A 25,474-nucleotide genomic window follows, 5' to 3' on the forward strand; every position below is an offset into this window, starting at 1 on the left:
AAAAACGCCGATCATTTAGGTAAAAATGATCGGCGTGGTAAGAAGGGTAATGATTGGGAAAAGATGCATCAGTTCTTCATTGGGGAGTGGACATGAGGTATGAAAGGTTCCAGGCAACCGTAGATGCCGCGACAATGTTCATAAACATTCCATTGAATCCGGGATATATGGCGTGGTATAACAGGATTACAGTGACGTACCTAACTTAACCGGGGGAGGGAGGGAGGGTACGGTCAACTGCTGGGATGAACGAGTCGGCTTCTTCGATGAGATTATTTGTAAGTTTGTGATATTAAACTATATGCTTTCATTTGTTATATACGTATTAATATTTGTATGATTTTTTTTATTTAGGTTGAGGGTTTTCAGGAGATTTGGCATATGACTACTGATGAAATAGACCCAAGAATACGACGATTTCGTGAAATCGCTAGGCATGTCCTTCAGTCTACGAACCACGCCGATGTCATGAAGTACCTAGCTTCCCAACACCGCGATGTGGTCATACCTTTTGAACCACAAGACATTCCACCACGTCGAAGTCATAGAGTGGGGGGTGCTCGAACTAGTGGACACGGTAACACAAAATAGATAAAGATGTCGCAGCAGCATCCTGATTATGTGTAACCAAAGCCTATGAATCCAGAATATGACCCACCTCAATGGTCATTCTATCCAAGCCAAGAGTCGCAATCACAGTCGGGGCATCCCCTCTATTCCCCAAGCCAACCTGAGCCTGATTGGAGTCGTCGCCCATACTCACAAAGCCAAAATGAACAGCAATGGAGTGGAGCCCAAGCATCAGTCGATTCATACTTCCAAAATTATCAGTTCGTGGCTCCTCAACGAGTTGAAGAAGAAGATGATGATGAAGGAGAAGGAGAAGAAGAAAATGATGACCGAGAAGAGGAAAATGAGGAAGAAGAGGTTCAGAACATCCACGTACAACCTCGACCAGTTGCGGAGGGTTCATCACGTACCGGGGTTGGGAAGTATGTGAGCAAAGTGATGAAGAGATTTTCATCCAGGAAGAATAAGGGGATTGAACCGTCGAAATACACACCATCCTCGTATAAGTAGCTTTTTATGGAAGGATGTAATGTTATGGTTGTTGGTGCACGCAGCGGAAGAGCATGTAAATAAATCACATAATAATCAGATCTATTTAGCAGATTATTTAGACAAAATCTATTCGCGTAATTATCACATGTATCATGCTCATAACTTGAATTAATCATGCTTTAAGAATATTGAAAACCTAAAACATGCTTTTCTACGGAGTAGAATAATACCTAATTAATTCTCCAAAGAATTGAAGATGGCTAGCGACTTCTCCACGTGTAGCTTTAAGTACTAGACCACAAATCTTCTCTCTGGTTCCCGAACTGTACTCTAATATCAGTGTGGGCTGATCTTACTAGAATACTAGGACTTAAATAAAGAAGACAGAAGAAATCCTTTTTGGAATAGGACTCAAATTCGAAATCTCCTACAGCTGGGAGAGATCGAAATTTTCGAAAATTGCAATATGAGATATTGTGTATTTTCTGTCTCCTTTATTCTCCTATTTATATTAAGTTCCTTTTGGGCCCAGACAGGGATCTATGGAAGGCTTTGGATATGGGCTCATCCAATTTACTTTTTACTAATTAAATTGAACCCACAATTTAATATAAGTTATAATTGGAATATTACGAGCAGCCACTACAGAAGTAATATTGAACTCTCCCCATCCAAATCCGAAATTATAAGTAATCCGGGTTTCCGTTTATCTTTCATTTCCCGTGCTTAAGATTAATATGTCCATTAATTAATTAATGTCTGCTATTGACTTAATTAATTAACTTCTTATTAATTCCAAGAGTGGACTTAGCATGAAACACTCATTTATTATTCATAGAGTAATCATACTCCAACTAGCTAGGTTCCGAATAATAAAACTTAGTTTCGCGCTCCTCTTGAGGACATTATCAAACGAGACTCACCTCGTGCACGATTCAATATAATAGCAATCCTAGCACCGCTAGATATCGATCACCACTGCCCAATATATCAGGATAATTGGGCTACGAAAAACCCGCACCATTTGATAAGTCAAAGCAATGCATAATCAATACCGTATGCTCAATGCTAACCTACATTGATTAAGAAATAAATATTTATCAAGACCTCGCCTTTCAGTAGATAGCCCAAGGCAAGTCTTGCTGTTAGATCCGTTCAGTGCTATACCACACCAATGTCATCTTATTTCAGTAAGGCTTAGAAATATACGGACTGACATTGCAACCTTTCTCGATGGGTAGTCTAATTCCATCTAGGTTGTGAAATTCATATTTTTCTTTGTTTAGAACTGACCGTATTACCTTAAAGTGGACGACGCCCACAACCGGTCTACTAAAACAAAGACTTAGACTTTGTTAAGTTAACTTATACATTTAAACATGCATTAACATCCATTAAATGTAAAACATAACAACATTATGACAAAAATAATCTGTTTTATTCATTGGAAAATAAAATAAGAGTTTTACAGTATTCAATCACTCGAAACGTGATTTCTAGTATACAAACTCTAACAATCTCCCACTTATACTCAAAACACTTTCGAGTATACAAAATGTGCTAACGTCTAAATCTCCCACTTATACTGAAAGCGGATTGAGGTCTTGAATTAGTCGAACTCCCATTCCTTCAACATGGCTTTCATACGGCTTTACCGCTAACGCCTTCGTGAAAGGATCTGCCAGGTTGTTTTCTGACTCAATCTTGACCACTTGTATGTCTCCTCTCTGCACTATATCTCGAATGATATGATACTTCCTCTCTATGTGCTTGCTCGCCTTATGAGCCCGTGGTTCCCTCGAATTTGCCACAGCACCAGAGTTATCACAATAAACGGTGATGCGCTTGGGCATATTCGTAACCACACCTAAGTCCAGAAGGAAGTTCTTAAGCCATACAGCCTCCTTTGCAGCCTCCGAAGCGGCTACATACTCGGCTTCCATGGTAGAGTCTGCAATGCATTTCTGCTTTACACTCTTCCAAACTATAGCTCCACCTCCTAAGGTAAACACATATCCGGAAGTTGATTTTCTCGAATCCAGATCAGCCTGAAAGTCTGAATCTGTATATCCTAAAGGACAGAGCTCGGCTGCATTGTAAACTAGAACATAGTCCTTAGTCCGATTAAGGTACTTGAGTATGTTCTTTACGGCAGTCCAATGTCCTTGGCCGGGATTTGATTGATATCTTGCTACCATGCCAACAGCAAAGCAGATATCGGGTCTAGTACAAAGCATAGCATACATGAGACTACCAACTGCCGAGGCATATGGTATTCTTCTCATCTCTGCTATCTCAGATGCTGTCTTAGGACACATCTCTTGAGACAACTGGATGCCATGTCTAAAAGGTAGGAAACCTTTCTTGGCATCTTGCATGCTAAAGCGTCTAAGTACCGTTTCGATGTAAGATTCTTGGGATAAGCACAACATTTTCTTACCTCGGTTCCTAAGAACCTTGATACCGAGAATGTGTCCCGCATCACCCATATCTTTCATCTCGAACTGGCTGGACAACCAAGTTCGCACTGATGACAACATCTTTTTATTGTTTCCAATTAGAAGAATGTCATCTACATACAAAACTAAGAACACAACATTTCCTTTTTCAACCTTCTTATACACGCAGCTTTCATTAGGGCATTTTTCGAATCCAAACTTTTGAACAGTTTGATCGAAACACTGGTTCCATGATCTAGATGCTTGCTTGAGACCATAAATGGCCTTCTTAAGCTTCCAAACCATGTGTTCCTTGCCCTTCACTACATAGCCTTCGGGTTGTTCCATGTAGATGGTCTCCTCAAGACTCCCGTTTAGAAACGCAGTCTTAACGTCCATCTGCCATACTTCCCAATCCATGTAAGCTGCTATAGACAAAAGTATACGGATCGATTTGAGCATGGCCACTGGGGAGAAGGTCTCATCGTAATCGATACCTTCCTTTTGGGTATACCCCTTAGCCACTAGTCTTGCCTTGAAGACTTTAACTCGTCCATCGGGTCCACGTTTACGTTTGTATATCCACTTGCTCCCAATGGCAGTACAGCCTTCGGGTAGGACAGACAAATCGTAGACGTCTTTGTCTAACATAGATTGTAGTTCCGAATCCATTGCTTTCACCCATTCGCAATGATCGACATCAGCCTGCGCCTCTGCAAAATTCCAGGGATCCAGTACATTGCTGTCCGAGGAGTGATCCATACACTTACCCAAACCAATGTATCTATCGGGCTCATGAGAGACCCTCCCACTGCGGCGCGGCACTACAATATCTGGAGTATTAGTTGAAGTTTCTGGAATTGTTGTTACACTTGGTAATTGTTCTTGGTTAATGGAAGTTGAAACTTGAGTTAGCTCTTCTAGAGCAATCTCACTGCTGGACTTATGATTCATTACATAGTCTTCCTCTAAGAATGTGGCATGAGTGCTCACAATCACTTTCTGATCTCTGAGACTATAGAATTCATAAGCTTTCGTTCCTCTAGGGTATCCTATAAACACGCAAACCTCAGTCCTAGATTCCAGCTTAGTTGGATCCTTTTCCAATACATGAGCCGGACACCCCCATACTCTGAGATGTTCTAGATTGGGCTTACGCCCATTCCACAACTCATATGGGGTAGTAGGAACAGATTTAGAAGGTAAGACGTCTAAGAGATAGTTTGCAGAAAGCAAAGCATGACCCCAAAACGAAACAGGTAACCGTGCATAACTCATCATCGATCTGACCATATTTAATAAGGTCCTATTCCTTCTTTCAGCCACGCCATTCTGCTGGGGTGTGCCCGGCGCAGTCGTTTGGGATTCAATCCCAGCTACCGATAAATAGTCCAAAAACTCGGCACTTAGGTATTCGCCTCCGCGATCAGATCGCAGGCATTTGATACTCTTACCATGTTGCGTCTCTACTTTAGCCTTAAACTCCTTGAACTTGTCAAAAGTTTCAGACTTGTAGCGCATCAAATAGATGTATCCGATTTTCGAGTAGTCATCTGTAAAGGTGACGAAATATCGAAAACCGCCCCTTGCCTCGGTTGACATTGGTCCACACACATCAGTATGAATGAGCTCAAGTACTTCTTTGGCCCTATTCCCCTTTGATCTAAAAGATCTCTTAGTCATCTTGCCTTCGAGACAGGACTCACACTTCGAAAACGGTTCCTTCTCAAGACCTTTAATAAGATCTTGATCAACCATCGCATGAATCCTTCTTTCGTTGGCATGACCAAGTCTAAGGTGCCATAAGTACGTTTCATTCATTGAAGTTGAAGGTTCTTTTCTTTTCTTAGAAATTTTCGATGTAGCATTGAGTTCTGATTTACGTTGATTAAATTGTGTAGAAGTGATCGTGTACAGATTGTTTTCCATGATACCGCGACAGATATAAGAACCATCTTTCTTAATAACGCAATTGTCATTAAAAGAAATCGAATATCCATCATAAGACAATTTAGAAACTGAAATTAAATTTCTTCTAAAAGAGGGTATCAACAAAACATTCTTCAAAATCAAAAATCTATCACTAGAAAAACGTAAATAAACGTCTCCCACTGCAACGGCCGCCACTTTCGTAGCGTCGCCCAGCTGGACCTCTATCTCACGATCATGTAGCCGTCTTGTCACCTGCATCAAGTCAGGATCAAAACATATATGATCAGTTGCTCCAGTATCAATAACCCAAGTATGAGTAGATGTCAAAGCCAAACATGACTCGACTACTAGAGCATGGTGCATACCTGTAGCCTTGCCCTTTTTAGGACAATCTGGCTTCCAATGACCTTTCTCTCCACACTTGAAGCATTTTCCAGTTTGCTTCTTGTCACCCCGCTGTTTCTTCTTTCCCTTAGCATTGTTGACTGCTACTTGGTTCGGTGCCTTTTTCTTTCCTCTTCTAGCCTTAGAGCCAGAGGAATTAGGCGCGATACTCATCATAGCTACTTTAGCTTGAACCATAAGGTCCTCCGCCGACTGAAGTTCAGTCAGCAACTCTGCTAAAGTATAATTCCGTTTGTTCATCTCAAAGTTGAGCTTGAACTGCTGGAAGCTAGGGGGAAGACTCTGAAGGATTATAGTAACCTGGGACTCGGGATCGATCGTCCCTCCCAATACCTCAATCTGGTTGAGGTGACTCATCATCTCGAGGACGTGTTGCCTCACAGACGAGCCTTCCTTCATAGACTTCGTCATGATACTCCGAAAGGCTTGAGACTTAGCCGTTCGATTCTGAGTACCAAAAAGATTTGCGAGATTTGTCATGATCTCGGCGGCAGTTTCCATGGCAGAATGCTGATGCTTGAGTACTGATGACATAGAAGCCAACATGTAGCACTTAGCCATCTCATTCGCCTTATGCCACCGTCTATGCGCATCTCGCAATGCTTGGCTGGCACTAGCAGCCGGGACAGCTGGGCGTGGAGTAGTGAGTACGAACTTGTACTCTTCTGCTGTGAGAACGATATCCAAGTTTTGTTTCCATTCGATGTAATTTTGGCCTTCGAGTTTGTTTTCTTTGAGAATGGCAGAAAGAGGATTAAAAGACATCTTGACGAATTTTATTGCACTGCAAACAGAAGATTTTACTATTTGTCATAAACTTATGTAAGGAAATTGAGTAGATTAACCATAAAACTTTTCAAAATCTTACAACAGCAAAATTAATAAATTGTATCCTCCTCAGGAGGTTAATACGCATTAAAATTTCGACAATTTACTGGTCACAACACCGACATATCAATAGCTTCCTCCTCTGGAGGTTGACATGTCAAATGCTTCCTAAGCACGACCACCTGGTTTAGCATTACAGTATTTTATTTCTACAACACACTCCCATAACAATGTTCATGTGTTGATAACAAAATCAAGCTATCTCATAAATTCCGATTGAACCCTGAAACTCGCAATTCCTTAGGATTATTGTCCCTACTCTGTAGGTGGCGATAATATTAGGAATCACTTTCTAGTTCACTCTATTCATTATTTGAGAAGTCCGCCCTTATGAACTTACTGTTTTCGTAGGATTATTGTCCCTACTCTGTAGGTGGCGATAATATTAGAAAATCAGCTTCACAAAATTTGGCAGTCCAACCGATGGAGACCATATATAAACCATTAGTTCATAATTATCGCTTAGATATTTGGGTTATGGTTTTAATTAATTATCCTTTAGCCTTAAGGCAGATTAAGACTAATTAAATTCTGTTGGTATTTAATTTACTGGATAATTAAATCTTTTATAATCTTTAATATCTTAATATAGAAACTATTAATCTAGAATTTAATTCTCATTCATGTCTTACTATAAGATATATCTAAAATAAAATACATTATTTATAATCTTAATTAGACATGAAAAATCAAATTCATATAATTTCCAAGTTCAAGATTAGGAAGAATATCAATTATATTATTTAATGTATTCTTATATATATCATATCTTATAATAGATTCTAGATATATATTATAATTAGGAAACTATTAAATTATTCTTATCTATATCATCTAGGATATAAAATATTCATAGATATAGAAAATAATCCAAATATTCCTAAAATCTAGGGAAATCTTCCCAAAATGTTTTATTTCATTAAATAATATTATTTTTAATGATATCTATTAATTAAACAATTAAATAATCATTAAAATAATCTTTCGTCAATTTCTAGAGATTCGAGGTTGGCACGAATCTACACAACGAAGATACGAAGATATCCCCGGAGATTCTCGCCGGGACGGCGTGTTCGCCCCCCGACGACCGCCGGAAAACCCGCGCCTTACGGCGCGCTCTTCCTTCTCCCTTCTTCCTCCCGGCGGACAACCGCCGAGATTTCACCCTCCGTCGTCGTCGAGCCAGAAGGCGCAGCCAGAGCCACGACCTCCCGGCGATCTCCCACTGCCCGACGAGCTCGCGCGCACCAGCAGCCGGCGGCTGCTCTCGGTTGCGCCTCGCTAGGGCTGGGTCGGCTAGGGTTTCGGTATTAGGGTTAGGGTTAGGGTTTTGCGAAGAAGACCGGCGCCTCGGTGGTTCTCGGACGAGCCACCGTGCCAGGCTTCCTCCGTCCGACGCGTCTGGTGCCGCCTGGGCTCGCGGTCTCGATCGGCGGCGCGCGCGAGCCCCTGCTCGCATGCGCGTCGCCGCGTGATCGCACGTCCTCGGCTCCTGTCGCGTCGCATCGCGTTTGATCGGGGCCGGCTAGGGTTTGGCGGGCTTGGCCGGTGGCGCGCGCGAGCCCTTGCTCGCCGGCGCGTCGCCCCATGCCCGTCGCCCTCGGCTCCCACTCGATTGGCAACCCTCTTCGATCGATCATAGCGCAATTCGTCCCGGCGCAAGCGCCGACGAATCGCACATCTAGTTCGTTCGAATAATTCAAGTTCTATGATTCGAATGTTCTTGAGTTCAACATGCATAAACATAAAAAATAAAAACACAAGAACATGCTTCGTAATCAATCAAGACATGCATACATGAATTTCGCGAAATTTAAATCCAAATAATCAGAGCCAAAGACTGGCTCTGATACCAATTGTTGGTGCACGCAGCGGAAGAGCATGTAAATAAATCACATAATAATCAGATCTATTTAGCAGATTATTTAGACAAAATCTATTCGCGTAATTATCACATGTATCATGCTCATAACTTGAATTAATCATGCTTTAAGAATATTGAAAACCTAAAACATGCTTTTCTACGGAGTAGAATAATACCTAATTAATTCTCCAAAGAATTGAAGATGGCTAGCGACTTCTCCACGTGTAGCTTTAAGTACTAGACCACAAATCTTCTCTCTGGTTCCCGAACTGTACTCTAATATCAGTGTGGGCTGATCTTACTAGAATACTAGGACTTAAATAAAGAAGACAGAAGAAATCCTTTTTGGAATAGGACTCAAATTCGAAATCTCCTACAGCTGGGAGAGATCGAAATTTTCGAAAATTGCAATATGAGATATTGTGTATTTTCTGTCTCCTTTATTCTCCTATTTATATTAAGTTCCTTTTGGGCCCAGACAGGGATCTATGGAAGGCTTTGGATATGGGCTCATCCAATTTACTTTTTACTAATTAAATTGAACCCACAATTTAATATAAGTTATAATTGGAATATTACGAGCAGCCACTACAGAAGTAATATTGAACTCTCCCCATCCAAATCCGAAATTATAAGTAATCCGGGTTTCCGTTTATCTTTCATTTCCCGTGCTTAAGATTAATATGTCCATTAATTAATTAATGTCTGCTATTGACTTAATTAATTAACTTCTTATTAATTCCAAGAGTGGACTTAGCATGAAACACTCATTTATTATTCATAGAGTAATCATACTCCAACTAGCTAGGTTCCGAATAATAAAACTTAGTTTCGCGCTCCTCTTGAGGACATTATCAAACGAGACTCACCTCGTGCACGATTCAATATAATAGCAATCCTAGCACCGCTAGATATCGATCACCACTGCCCAATATATCAGGATAATTGGGCTACGAAAAACCCGCACCATTTGATAAGTCAAAGCAATGCATAATCAATACCGTATGCTCAATGCTAACCTACATTGATTAAGAAATAAATATTTATCAAGACCTCGCCTTTCAGTAGATAGCCCAAGGCAAGTCTTGCTGTTAGATCCGTTCAGTGCTATACCACACCAATGTCATCTTATTTCAGTAAGGCTTAGAAATATACGGACTGACATTGCAACCTTTCTCGATGGGTAGTCTAATTCCATCTAGGTTGTGAAATTCATATTTTTCTTTGTTTAGAACTGACCGTATTACCTTAAAGTGGACGACGCCCACAACCGGTCTACTAAAACAAAGACTTAGACTTTGTTAAGTTAACTTATACATTTAAACATGCATTAACATCCATTAAATGTAAAACATAACAACATTATGACAAAAATAATCTGTTTTATTCATTGGAAAATAAAATAAGAGTTTTACAGTATTCAATCACTCGAAACGTGATTTCTAGTATACAAACTCTAACAATGGTGACATGGATCAAGTAAAATTTGTGGTGACATTTCGGCTCCCTTTTTCCATTCATCAGAATCCATAGCCTTGAAGATTCCTTTATGCCTATCTGATATGATACACACCTCCCTCTGGTATTTCACCACATGAATTCTTCCAAGTTTCAAGAACCATGTCCAACTGTCGCCAGTTTCCTCATCAACAACAGCATATGCAATAGGCAAGCATTTTTTGTTAGCATCAAAACCACAAGCAACAAACAATTTACCTTTAAATCTTTCTCGAAGGTGGGTCCCGTCAATTGTTAAAACCGGTTGGGCCAGCTGAAAAGCATGTATAGCAGCACCAAATGCCCAGAAAACATAACTAAACACCTTTTTATGTCTGTGACTCAACAGTTCGCTGTGCTTCCACTCAACAATTGTATCTGGATTCTATGACTGCAGTTCAAGCATGTAGCTTGGTAACTGTTTGAATGATTCCTCCCGTCCACCAAAGACAATCTCTAAAGCCTTTCTCCGTGCATACCATGCCTTCTTGTAACTGATTACCACATTGAATCTTTCATGAATATAGGTTTTTATGTTCGAGGCCTTGAAAGCAACATCTTCTTGTACTTGATGTCGTATACACAGAGCAATCATCGCTGATGAAAAGTTAGCATGTCCTCTATTCACACGATGACCTTCACAAGTATGTCGTCTCACCCACTTCCTAATTTCCCAAAGATCATCATGGGCCCTTTGTGTAACAGAAACTCCTCACGAACATTCATTCGCTTTTTCAGCGTTGGTCTCGCTGATAATAGCTATCCCATCTTCTGTCGTTCCTGCTGGAAATTTGCATACGGCATGCCACCTTCTTAACTTGCTCTCAACGACCTTAAACTGTCTTTGATGCCACAAACTCCACATAGTCATAGCCGTCTTCACATGCAGCTTGGAGTCAAATTTTGTTCCCATAGCAATCCGATATGGATGTCTCTCATCCCAGTACATGTTGCTGTGTTCATTACCAACTTCATCAGGTACTTCAGAAAGACCATTTGGTAATTTGCGAAAGAATTTCATCCCCTTGGGAACGTATTTTGGAAGTGGTTGTTCACCTTGCACAACGGGTTTACAAACTACATTCTCATCATCAGAAGCATCGTTGAATTTTGAGCATCGTTGAACATAAACTCCACACTTTGATCAGTGTAAATCTCAGTACATATATAACTCATAGTGGATGCAAAGACTAGACAATGTCTCCATGATATTCGAATGACGTGTTGATTCATATCTATTCTCATTGCACCACATATCATTGCAACTAATTCAGAATACAAAACGCACGACTTCAATATAATGGAGCCTCTCGCCCGAGGTGGATCATAACAAATACCCAAGTGTGGAAGTTGAACTATTTTACCACCCCAATACAAACTCACAAAGATTTGCATGATTTCTGCATAAGAAAATATAACAAATACAAAAATTAGGGACAATTTTTTTCCTATAAACCCTAATTTATTAAATCAGGGAAAACCAACCTAATCTAACAATATTATTCAATAATTAAGAGTAAGAGATAAACTTACCTAAATATAACGACAAAATGGAAGAAATCGCCGGCAAAATTAACGAAATCGCCGGAAATTGGCTCAAAATCGCGCTGCCTCCTTATTTTCTCTCATCTTTCGCAGAATGGTATTCTGCCTCTGTCTATCGTGTTTTATGTTCAAAATAGAGATGCATTTCCTTATGCGTCTTAGGAAAAGGCGCATGAGGGTCATGCGTCTTTCAATAAAAATATTTAAAAATTTAAAAACGCATAATTCTTATGCATTTTTCCGTAAAATGCATGACCCTCATGCGTTTCATTAACAGGTGACGCATGACACTCTTGCGTCTTTCCCAAACTGGGAAGCTAAATAAAGTCCAGTATTAATTTGGAATGACTAATGTATCCTAGAAGACAAATAGAAGTAACCCATGGTTTTATTGTTTGGTAAGTCGAATAAATTTTATTAATAAACTAAAAATTTGAGAAAGAACTAAATCAATAAAAGCTGTAATTTGATTAATAATAATTGTGTAAAATTTTGTAGGTTTGTGTTAAAATGACAACCCCTCTTAAAGTGACACCATGACACTACTTATACATGAATATTATAAACGCTACACAACAATATTATAAACGTTACACAACAATCTATAGATTGTTGTATAGCGTGTTGGATATTGTTGGCCAAGAAAAATTGCTATATAGTGTACAACATATTGCTGACCGTCTTTTTCAGATTTTTTTTTCCACGTGGCAGCTTATTATTCGTCCACGTGTACAAATGATTGGCTAGGAATGGTGGTATGGTGTTATTTTAAGAGGTGGTGGCATCCTAACACTCCCCAAATTTTGTAAAACATGTGACCTTTAAATATGTGGTAGATGAAACTAGTGAAACATAAAAGCTAGTAGTCCCCCGGTCCCATTGTAAGTGGGACTTTTCTTTTTGTCAGTTGTTTTGTATGATAGTAAATAGTTAAACTGGAGAGAAACTAAAGTAGTAGAGAAAATAATATAGAAGAATGTTGTATCTCTATACATTATTCACTTACTTATTTTATTTCTCTCCACTTTAATTATTTATCTTTTCACAAAACAACGGACGAAAAAAACACTCACTTATAGTGAAACGGAGGGAGTACTATAAATGTATGCTAGAGGGATTAATTTTCCTGATTATAACTCATAGACATTTACTATGAAGTATCCATATTTTGACAAAGGCTGTTAGAATTGGAGTCAACAGAGTTTGCAAAAATTAAGGGTGGTTCGGTACGGTATACCGTACTTTGAGTGTCATACCGTATCAAAAGTTACGGTATGACAAAACATCATACCGATACCGTACCGAATTTTTCGGTATACTGGAGTTCGGTATACCGAAAATTCGGTATGATAGTTTTTTATATCGTTACCATACCGTACTTTCGGTATACCGTACCGCATTCCGGTATACCGTACTTTTGCGGTATACCAAACTTCGGTACGACATATCGTTTTTACCTGTTATAACGGAAAAAAAATATATTATACCTAAAATATTTAAAAAAAACAATTCTATTGTTCAACTACTTCAAAAAGTATAAAACAATCAAACTCCATACAGTCATTCTAATATTCAAATTTATAAAACTTTTGACAACCAAATAAAAAATAAATTATAAAATCATGAGCAACATTATCTTCATTTCTTGGAATCTTGTTGGTGAATTTGACAAAAGACATTACTTGTAGAAGGGACTAAAAATGGAAGATTCAACCTGCTATAAATATAAGTGTTATATATATAATAATAATAATAATAATAATAATAATAATCCTATAAATATAACATAAATATTATATATTGGTATATATATATTTAATAATCAATGGTATACCGAAGCGTCGGTACGCCGGTATATACCGGTATACCGCGGTATGAGAAATCTAATACCGTTATCGTATCGAATCTTTACGGTATAGCGAAAAATTGATATTTTTGGTATTTTTTCAGTACGGTAAGTCCGGTATTTCGGTATAATTCCCCACCCCTAGCAAAAATCACAAAAAAAATCAGGCATGTTTGCTAGATGCAGTATGTTTGAAAAAATTACACAAACCATACAACGATTTAGCCCCAAGTTTATTTATAAAAATAAGACTTTGCAACCGAACTAAACCTTTATGTGGGAACACTAATTGACGTTTAATCAATAGACAATAATCATAACGTGAAGAACTTTCTTCAAAAAAAAAAAATCATAACGTGAAGAACAAAAATAAATTTAAGAAAATGAGAGTATTTGCACACCGGCCAATGTTGCAATACCTCGTATTGACATGAAATAATTTATTTTTATTTCTTTTAACAAGTTGACAAAAAACGAAACACTATTTAATTGAAATTTTAACGGAATTTGGGATTTTGTCTAGTGATGAAATTTGACCCGATATTATTAAATTTATACTCTACTATAATAGTATAAATGTTTATTCAATGGAGGCCTTTTGTTCCGAAAGCAATAGATTTAAACTTTCACTCACATGGTATAATAATATTATAGAGAAGCGATGTGACATCAATTTCACCATCTCTTTTTGCGCTAATAGTCGCTTTTGTAAATCACTCGATAAAAGTAAAGGTAAAGTAGGATCGAAAAGAGATAAATTTTAACAGCTTACAGCTATAAAGAGATAGAGAATAATAGTAGTAAAATTTTCTGTAATTACGGGCAGCACGCCACACATGATTTTGGAGGCAATGGATATCTGTTGGTGAAACTCTTTCAAATCATATATATTTTGGTACAAGGTTTTAAAAATACTAATACACCATAGTCTTAGAAATGGGCTTCCGTATAAAATAGCTCAAAGTTTTACTTATAGTGGACTTTTTAGTACAGTTCCTTTTTTTTTTTGTACAAATTTACCAAATAATAGCTCTATGTTTAGCTCCAAAATAAACACGTGTTCAAATTTTGGTAAGTGACACAAATAATATACTCCTACATTAGTTTCATTTTGCCTCAAGAATTATTAACATTATTGATTTGTAATGATATTGTTTTGCTAGTTGAAAATCAAATCAACTTTTGTTAGAATGTAAGTTAATATTAGCTGGCCAATTTTTAAACTCACAATTATAAAATCAACAAGAAAGAGGAATACTCTTTACAAACAATAGTCCTTTTAATTAATAATTAGTCATTTATCTGAAAATATAGTACTATTATTTTGAATATATATATGTTTTATCACATGATTCATACTGGGGTGACAAATTGTGCGTTTGGGTTATGTTCAGGTCAATCTGAAAACTACTCAAATTAATTAACTCGAACCCGACCTGCTAAGGATTGTGTCATTATCGGATTAATTTGATAACGATCCAATCGAATAAGGCCCACCCAAATCCGACTTATTAAGAAAATTCGTAGTCCAAACACGAACCCGACATATTACCTTCAAACCCAAATACCACCAACATTCGACCTGAACCCGTTAACGACATAATATAATACGGCTTGACATGACACGATAACGACACAAAGCTTATTTACTTGCTTAAAATATGATATTACAAGATTGAAACTAATTTTTAAACCTGATGTACATAAAAATCTCAATTTACATATTTTATACAGACCTAGAGAATAAAATTAAAATACTTTTGTGTAAAAAATAATGAAATAATAATATTAGTACTCCCTCCGTTTTACTATAGTTGAGTCATTTTACCATTTCGGGAAGTTTCTTCATAGTTGAGTTGTTTCCAAATATGGTAACTTTTTTCTATTTCTTACTTTACTCTCTCTTACTTTTTCTCTACTTTATTCACTTTATATTTAATTCTCTTTACCTTTTCCTCTCTCTTACTTTTTTTTATCTATTTATTTAACACACCCAACATTACTTTCTAACACTCCGTGCCGAAAAGTTTTGCCTCAACTATAGTGAAACGGAGGGAGTATTTTTATTAGATTGTCCTAACTGACAAACACGGATTTTGCATGTTTTTAAGGGATAGATTTGACTCATTTTAAATGTCAATCATGCAAATTATGTTCTTAAATTGCATATGTTATACATTTGGTATTTTTAATGTGTTTGTTGATAAATGATAGAAAAAGATAGAAAAAAGGTGCAAAAAGGCCAAGGTGCAGCAGCCTCTGTTCGAGCCCATTATACCATCAGATTTGGAGTCCAATCAGTGATTTATGCATATCATTCTCTTCCTCTTCGAAAGAGCTTCGCGTGGATATCTCGCACGTCTCAATCGGAGTTCTGTGGAGAAAGTTATGGCTATTCTACGAACAGTGCGCAGTGCAGTCAAAGCTGACGGGAATTTAGGCGAAAATTCACGGAAGAAAATAAATTATTATATTGTGAAGCCAAATCTCTCCCATATCTTGAAGGCCACGAATATTAACCTATTTCCAGCCTATAAATACCCAAACCTAATTCATATTCTCCATCTCAGAGCCACCAATCTCTCCCCCTCTACATATTCTTCCATTACATATTTCACACATAATTCATCCATCTTCCATTGGAGCGGAGCTCTGCAGATCCAGGCAAGAGAGACTGAAGATTGAAGATTCAACCTTGAGTTTTATCTATTTCTTTCATGTCTAGTACTTTTATTGATTTTTACTAGTTGTCTATGAGTAGTTAAATATCTTTTGTATGGTTTTTGGTGAAGACTATTATGAACATGTTTTGATTTATTGAATTGAACTTTTTCCTAGCTCTTGTGATTGTTTTGCTAGTTCTTGTGCTTTTATTGTTCTTTTGTCTGGCCAACTTTAGAACTATGTCCGTTTAACTAGATTAATCGAGAGATAGCTAGTTTTACGTGGTAAAAGGAACGGGTACAACACATAGGTTTATCTGCACTCGAGAGAGGGGACCCTTTGTGAGGGGCTTGAGTCTTAGGAACTTAAGGAGTTAGAATCTAAACTATTAGAAGGAGACTTTGATAGTTAGAGTCTAATCTACTGGATAGGTACACTCGATAAGGGACTTATCTGATAATCGCGACTTTCCTAATAATCCTGGAGACACATAAAGGTAAAGGTTCTATGAGATTAATCATCACTAGGTTATATTAGTTGGATCAGAGGCGGACATAAAGAGAGCCATGGGGGGCCCATGGAACCCCATTATTTTTTAAAAATTCTAGGGGTATTTGTAATTTCACATTAAAAATTAAATTAAATATTATTTTATATTAAATTAGAGCTAAACCTAGATAATTAATTTCCCACTTCTCGGATCTTCTCGGCCTCTGCACTAGCCGCAACTCATTCTCCCTCTTTCTTCAATTATCCAATACATAATTTAATATTATTGCTTCTCCATCTCAACTTCTCAAGAATAAAAGCAAGCTACAATTCCATATTCTAATGTTCACTTTCCATTGCTGAATAGCTTGAGTTATTGTTCCATATTGTCTATTCACTTGTTGTTCGTTCGGCAATTCGAAATCAAGTAAGAGAAAAAAATGTTTTGCATTCTGAAAATTGGGTGTTTGAGGCTTTAAGCTTTATATTATATATATATATATAGGGATGTATTCAAATCCTTTTCATATCTTTTGTCCTTTTTCCTTCTTAATCCTAGCCCTACGATTTTGTCATCTGACGGTTAGATTAATGCCACGTGTCATTTAATAATGCACATTTTCATTCTAATAATGCACAACGGCTAATAATGCAACATTATAGACTAATAATGCACATTTTCATTCTAATAATGCACAGCGGGTAATAATGCAACATTATAGACTAATAATGCATTGATCACAACCATCCAATTCAAGGATCCAAGGGCTGAGATTAAGAAGGAAATAGGACACTTAGGGTGCAAAGGAGCCTAACGCACCCCTATATATATATATATATATATTCTAGTTCTAGATATAGAATAACATTTATTTTGTTTGTTTGTGATTGTTATATTGGGCATTTTATTTAATTATGTACTGTTTCATTGAGTTAGTGGTGGTCCCAATTTAATTTTGTGGCATATTTTCATTTAACAAAAGATGTATGTCATGCTTATATTTTAATAATTTTAGAGTTCCTTGATGTATAATTCTGTTCAAGAAAGTTTCTAATATGCATTTCCTTATATTTTATTTGTAAATGACATCCTTACATTTGGTAATGTGATTTTTTATAATATCCATTTACTTATTGTGCATTTTATTATATGTAGGAAAATGCATCGTTAAAGTTTCTCCCGTTGCTGAGATTTTATCTTCGTCAGTGAATGAACCTCCACTTCTCCAACCACAAGAGTTACCGAATGAAGACAAAAATAAAGTTGATCTAGAGGATGGAGTATAAATAAAGTTATTGTTTCACATCTTCTTTCTCCACGGAAACATAGGTAAGTTTTATCTTCAAAATCTCTCCCTTTCCGCAACTTTCCCCGTTTCGCTCAAAACCCAGGCAAATCCCTAGCCCTCTTCGCTACTTTCTCCTATTTAAAAGTGGTTTAAGAGAGAGCATTAAGAAGGTGAAGGGTGGAAGTGAAATAGGCGGAATCTTGGCGATGGGCTTTGACAAGAAGAGGGCTGAAGGAAGGGATGAGAGCGATAGGCCGAAAAAGCTGCAGCTCAATCCTTTTAATACCAATGCTTATGTGCAGGTAAAGGCAAATCGATTCGATTTTTGTTTCTTTCTGTTTGTTGCTTGGACTAAATGTTGATTGATTTTGCTAATGGACTTAATTTATGTTTTATCATCACTTTATTGGAGTTAATTTGCATTTGCACTAGGCATTCTCAGGATCTTGAATCTAGTTTAAAGTTTAATGCTAGTTAAAGATTGCTAAATTTGACTAAGGATTTTGAGACTCTAACTTTTGGTTTCTGGTGTTCCACATTGGATACTTTGAGGCTGTAGCAATATGAAAATTGATCGGGACAAATCGAGGACTCAAGAGATAAAAAAATAAATTGTAGGATATTTAGTTGTATATGTGCTAAGATTTTGTTGCTTTTAGCTCTTCCGATGCTAAGGAATGCTTAAATACATTAACTAAGCTATAGTATAACTCTCATCCCACAATCCCAATGAGCACTCTTTGAGATGTTGCTTCTCTCAATCTATAAGAGGTATCTTTGCAGCCGAAAAGAACAGGTAGCTATGATGTGGGAGAGAACGGACATTACGGTATATGAACGAGATTTCAAGATGCCCCTGCTTATCTATGAAGTTCCTTTGTACAAGCTGAAGGTCAACAAGAGAGCAAAATGTGTTAACCTGGATGAGCTAGTCACGGAGAAGGACAATTTATTTTTCTCGTTTAATGCATTTTAACCTATGTTGAGATGCCACATCATGAAAGTCCAGTTGCATTGTATTATACTTCAGCCATACGTTTTTACTTGTGTGTGTCCTTTTCCTTTGCAATTAGATTTAATAGTATGGTCTTCCTTGTTCACTTTTTTTTGATAAGTAGAGTATTATGCTTTCATATCGATCAATTTGTCCATTTATCTTGCAGATCCTTGGAAACGGAATGGATACACAAGACACATACCCAACAGTCCTGCTGTTTCTTCAACATAAAAGATTTATATTTAATGCTGGAGAAGTGAGCTTACCTCAATCTTGTTTAAATTCTTGTATTGCGTAATGGTTTCTGGAAATAATTCCCATGTATCTTATACTTCTTTACAGGGATTTAAACGCTTCAGCACTGAGCATAAGATCGGATTTTCGCAGGTATCTTTTGAATAAACATTTACGTAGCTTGTTCTCTTTTTAGCAATTCTACAGATCGTTATACTTCCTTATGTGTCAAATTTCTCCAGATTAGTAACATATTTCTCTCACGCGTCTGCTCAGAAACAGCTGGTGGACTTCCAGGTAACTACTTTATTTCGTACTATTTTACAGATACATGTGATTCTACACCAACTACTTTCCGTGCTAGAACCATCGTGTTGCTGGAAGTTACAACGTTTACTCTTTCACTACAGGTTTCTTATTGACCCGGGTGGGCATGGGAGTCAATGGAATGCATGTAAGTATTATTTCTTGTATTAAACTTAGTTAAATCGTGACTGTGGAGATTTAACTGTAATTGTTCTTTGCGCCAAAGGTCAAGTTGTGGGGCCCCTCCAACTTTGAATATTTGCTTGAAGCTATGCATTCGTTCATCCCCAAGGATGCCAATGTTAGTTCGCATAGCTTTGGGCCATCACCTGGATCACCGAGTATGGTGCTGCAGAGCTTGGATAATCCTTTTGTTCTGTTCGACCACGAAGAGATCATAATATCCGCAATACTCTTGAGACCCAACTCTGACAAACCAAGTTCTCTTGAGCCTATTAAAAATGTGACGAAGCCCGGTGATCTCTCTGTTATTTATATTTGTGACTTGCGAAAGCTTAAGGGAGAATTTGACCTTGAAAGGGCCGCTGCTCTCGGATTAAGACCCGGCCCAAAATGCGACTCGCTGCTAGATGGGAATCCTATAATGTCGGATAGTCAAGATATTATGGTAGATATTGCTTATCTCTTGTATCTTTTTAGTTTTCTGCTTTCAATCTTCTGCATATTTCAGCCTCGTGCCCAATGTGGTGTGATATTCAGGTACACCTAAGTGACCTAATAATGGGTCTGTCTGATCCTGGTCCTATTGTCCTTTTGGTCGACTGCCCAACATTGTTGCATTTCCGGTATCTGCTGACCGTGCAATGCCTCGCCCAGTATTATGTAGATACAGCGCACGAGGTAATAGAGGGTTCCAAGATTGTGAATTGCGTAATTCATCTGACTCCCTGAGCGTCGCTCGGACAGATGATTATCGAACGTGGATGTCAAAATTCGGAGAAGCTGAGCATATAATGGCAGGACATCAAATGTTGGTTTCTCTAAATATTTGAATCTTTCCGAACTTTCTGGATTTTTGTTGCTTTTTCGACTGCTTCTTCGTGTTTGATCTCTTGGAGCTGATGCATTCGTCTCTGCAGGAAAAATACGCAGGTGCCGATTTTGAAAGCTAGTAGTATACTCGCAGCTCGTCTTAACTATTTGAGCCCTCAGTTTTTCCCGTCTCTGGGTTGCTGGACACCGCCGAACATGGATTTACCATCTGAGACAGAGGCATCACATGCGGTGCGCATGACAATATTTTCAAATCATGCGATTGTTTCCTAATTATATGATTCTCTGTTTTTTACTCGTTATCTCGGTTCTATTCAAGCAGATTTCGGCTGAGAATCTTCTCAAGGTATGCGAAATCTCTACGTCGGATAGATGGTTTTTGCCATATAAAGTGAAGCAATTATAGCTCATTTCTACTTGTTGATGATGGCTCTGTACCCTTGCTATATATGTAGTTTAATCTGCTACCCTACGAAAATATGGGGCTCGACAGATCAAGTATACCGAAACTAACATCTCATTCCGAGATCATTCAAGAGCTGTTGTCAGAAATTCCGGAGGCTAGAGACGCCTCCGAGAATGTGACCCGTTTATTTTCGGATTGCGCGAGTGAGACTGAGGAACCATGGTTGCTCGAAGATGCTGTCCCTAGCTGTCTCGAAGATATAACCAGAGAAGACATGGAGATTGTTCTTCTTGGTACCGGTTCTTCGCAACCCTCAAAGTATCGAAACGTTAGTTCGATTTTCATCAATTTATTTTCCAAAGGAAGCATACTCTTAGATTGTGGTGATGGAAGCTTGGGACAGCTAAAGAGAAGGTTAACACTGCACCCCTTTTCTGCATTTGAGATTTTTTTTATCCGGATCGTCTTTCTCTTACCCCGTGTCATTGATATGTTGCAGATTCGGAGTCCAAGGTGCGGACGAAGCTATAAAAGGTTTGAAATGCATCTGGATTTCGAACTTCCACGCAGATCACCACACGGGCCTTGCAAGTATCCTTGCTCGACGACGTGATCTGTTGAAGGGATCACCACACGAGCCCGCCCTCGTCGTTGGCCCGTATCAGCTCAATTGTTTTCTGAACGACTACCAGAAGGTCGAGGATCTGGACATGCGGTTTCTCGACTGCTCTCATACAACCGAAGATGCATTGGAGGCTTTTGATTCGAACAAAGGGAACCCGACCAATCACACGAGCAAGGGCATCGATTCATCTCTGTGCAAGATTCTCGGAGAACTTGGATTAGAAGCGCTGGTGAGCTTCTCTGTCATTCATTGTCCTGGAGCTCATGGCGTCGTGCTGCAGGCTGCGAGCAGGATCAACAGCGCCGGTAAAACCATTCCCGGGTGGAAAGTCGTCTACTCAGGCGTCACCAGACCCTGCCCGAAACTTGTTTGGGCTGCCCGCCGCGCGACCGTGCTCATTCACGAGGCAAGTCATGACACTACTACTATTACTTCTACATGGCAAATACTTTAGAAATTAGAGCATCTCCAGTGGCGGACTTCCCACTAGGACTTCCTACAAAAACTTCCTGCTAGGACTTCCCACGATAAAATAAATTCACAATTACTCAATTTATGGAATTAAAATTCAACGAGCCGTATTTATAGAGCTTTAAAAAAAAAATTTAGTCGGACGTCCGACCTCGACCTCCGACCCACGCCACAATGGCGGACGTCCGCCCGCCCGTCGGTCGGATATCCGAGCCCATCCGACGTCCTCACGGGACGTCCGTGTCCTACCTTTTTCTTCACTACGGCGGACGTCCGGTCGGACTTCCGCGACATCCTACCGCGACGTCCGCAGTTGGAGATGCTCTTAGTGGACTCATTAGTCTCTAATAATTTAGTGAAGGCAGTCTTTAATTAGAATTTAGTGAAGACATGTGCACTTTGCATCCGGATGTACTGAATGTGTGCCTATTTCAGTATGCTCACTGTGATCTCGGTTGACCATTTTATTGACTCACGTCTGCAGGCGACCTTTGAAGACGGGATGATGGACGAGGCGGTGGCTCGGAAACACAGCACGACGACGGAGGCAGTGGAATTGGGGAATTATGCGGGTGCGTATAGGATCATACTGACTCATATCTACCAGAGATACCCGAAGATCCCGGAGTTCGATGAAGCAGGGCATATGCACAAAACGTGCGTCGCGTTCGATATGATGAGTGTCAACTTAGCGGATGTTCATGCACTGCCAAGAGTGCTGCCATATCTCAAAGTTTTGTTTAGAGGTGAAATGACACACTTGATGACTGAAGATGTGTAAGCTTAGACACTGCACTTGTTGCTTGCTTGTGATATTTTTTTTAATTTAATGAAGCCACTTTTTATTATTTCACTTTGGTATCTTTATCTTTTGATTTTTGAAAAAATTGATTTTGAAGCCGTTATTTATAATATGTAATTGATTCGGCCATAATTCATTAAAAGAATACAAACTTTACATTTACAGATATAATAATAATTAAAACCACCCTTAGATAAACAAGAAGCTGCAATAGCTTAGTTAGTTAGAGCGTGTGGCTGAGGTTCAACCCCCCTTTTTAGAGTCTTTGAATTACTGCATTTTTCCAATTTTTGTAAGCATAATTTTTAAAACTATTTTTGATTTAGCATCAATTTAATCATACACATAAAAGTTTAGAGTTTTATCCATAAAATAATAATTGTGGTCGATTATCAGTCATTTTGTGAAATTCTCAATATGCTTCATCTGTACATTGTGTAATTTTAGAGCATCATTAACCGTGGTCCAGATTGTGGCCCAGATTCAGGCCCCAAGTCCCCTCCCCGTCATCATTCCCTTAATTTTCAGACTCTGGCCACAACTTCTATAACCCTGCAGTCTTAATTCAAGCTCCAACTATTAAATTGCATTGTTCACAGTTCAAACTTATTTTACTTAAAAAAATGAAAGCGTTAGCAATTAAAACACTGGAAATTCATAATTCATTCGAAAATTCAAAATAAAAAAAATAGAATTTATAATTAAAAAAACATTAAAACATAAAAAATTTATAGAAAAATTAATTTTAAAAAAAATCAAATTTGTGGCCCGGGTCCGGCCCGAACCCCCTCCAACGTTGGGCCGGGCCGCGACGCGTCCTGTCCCATGTGCGTGCAACGCTAGGCCATGCCGCAACCTGACTCGGCCTCAGGCCGGTGGCTCGTCCCCAAGCGCGGCCCAGACCCGTCCCAGCCGTGACCCAGGTGTGGTCAAGCCCGCCTGCATTAACTATGCTCTTATAGACCACGTCGGGGACTCGGACATCAATTTGTATATCTGTACAACTAGGATTACTTGTAAATTTATGCAAGCATAGCAATATTTCATTATGAAACAGGTTGAGATCATGATTATTTTATTACTTTGTTTAGTTGTTTAAATTCATTTATCTTGGAGTCTGCGCGCGTGTGTGTTTTTGTTGTATGTATTGACAATTTTGTAACCTTGGAAATTTGCAATGTTTATTGTCGGTGCAGCGAAATATTTATTAAATTAGGTCAATCTTAGCAAGAAGATAAATTCCAAATTCACATAATATCAAATAGTTTCCAAAAAATACCCACTATAAATAAGAGTCAATGCTATCATTTTTTTATAATATGAAAATGTCTTAATCTCAGGGTGATTAAAAAATAATTACTCTAATTTTTTTTTTTGCCAAAAGAAATATATCCATGTCTGGATTCAAAAGATGTTAAATGTAAATTAATTGGAACAAATGACTAAATTATATACTGTCTACAAAACTATTAGGCTAACTGCATTCACGCACGCTTAGTTAAATTCAAATCCCTTCTTTTCTTATTTTTGTTGGTAGGAAGGTACAAGTTAAGGGAGATATTATACATAGAGAGCAGTGGGAGGTGCGTTATAATGCTATCTTTTCTTAAATTGCTAACTGATAAGGCTCGTTTCATGCATCGGTTTAAGGTTAAAATTCTGTGCATTTGGGACACTAATGTGCGTTATGTGAGTTCAGGTGCGTAGTAAATCTACCAGGTCTAGGAGTTGCTGTTACCTGACCTGGCAGATGCAAAAGAGATGGATTGAAGCAAAAATCGGAAGTCGTCGCTCGGACCTGGGAGAATCAAAAGTGGGCGACAGGAGCAGAATGGAGGAAGAGCAGATCATTTTAAAAGAGTCTTACTCAAGGGCAAGAGCGTAAATTCACCAAGGGATACCCTAGGGATCAGAACCTCACCTATATAAAGAGCTCAACCTTGAAGAGCAAGATATCCATGAACAGCCACTTTTGGATGCTTTTCCTAGCTCTAGTTCCACATTTAATCTTTTCCATCTCGTCTACTGCACACTTGGATATGGAAAGCTCTGGCCACCGTGGTTCTCATCGTCGCCGTTGTCATTTTGCTGTGTAACACCGCCTCGTGGAGGCGAAGAAACAATTTCATTTGCTTTCGTTTAGTACTTTGTTGGTTTTTAAGTTTCGCAACTCTTGTTTTCACTTAGATTTGCTGGATTCAGACTTATTAGTAGTTATTATGGAAGTTCATGTTTGCTTTTGGTTGGATATCTCTAAGTTTGTGTCAATCTTTCGTGTTTAGCTTTCGTTTTTTGGTTTGTTGTTGGTTTTTCGGAATTGAAGTCTATTATTTGTTGATGGAGGTTGAGGATTTGTGTTTGGAGATGTTCGGAGTTGTTGAGATTTAGCGCATCCGAGTTGGAGTTTCGCATATTGATGTTTGCTGTTTACGATTGTGCATGATTATGGCTATTTGCTTTCTGTTTATGCATCCTTTAGGTCCAGTAGCGTAGATCTGTTAGTTTAGGCTTTAAATTCTTGTTTTACACTTGAATCGGAAGTTTGCTCTGTTTTCATGATGCTTATTATTCTGTTTTTCTCTGCTATCCTCATTTGATTTCCGAAGAAGATGAAGTTGTTGGTAGTTAGAAACAGATCTGCTTTATGTCAGCTACTTTCTGCATGTACTTCACTTTTTCTGCATTTCCTCCAGATCATGT

General features: G+C 38.4%; 2 pseudogenes across 1 annotated transcript; both read left to right on the forward strand.

Moving 5' to 3' along the window:
* The first annotated feature begins 468 nt into the window (after window positions 1-468).
* Window positions 469-1,080, forward strand: LOC148932386 (uncharacterized; annotated as a pseudogene).
* Window positions 1,081-17,936: 16,856 nt separating this feature from the next.
* On the forward strand, window positions 17,937-22,825 carry LOC125223794 (tRNAse Z TRZ4, mitochondrial-like; annotated as a pseudogene). Its single transcript, XR_016135802.1, has 12 exons — window positions 17,937-18,221; window positions 19,083-19,172; window positions 19,259-19,303; window positions 19,393-19,447; window positions 19,561-19,604; window positions 19,683-20,084; window positions 20,177-20,447; window positions 20,557-20,701; window positions 20,793-20,816; window positions 20,926-21,290; window positions 21,376-21,907; window positions 22,457-22,825. The product of XR_016135802.1 is annotated as a tRNAse Z TRZ4, mitochondrial-like (transcript).
* Window positions 22,826-25,474: the final 2,649 nt, after the last annotated feature.

Source organism: Salvia hispanica, chromosome 2, assembly GCF_029641045.1.
Source record: "Salvia hispanica isolate PSC_SH4W2 chromosome 2, Shi_PSC_v1, whole genome shotgun sequence".
NCBI lineage: Eukaryota > Viridiplantae > Streptophyta > Magnoliopsida > Lamiales > Lamiaceae > Salvia > Salvia hispanica.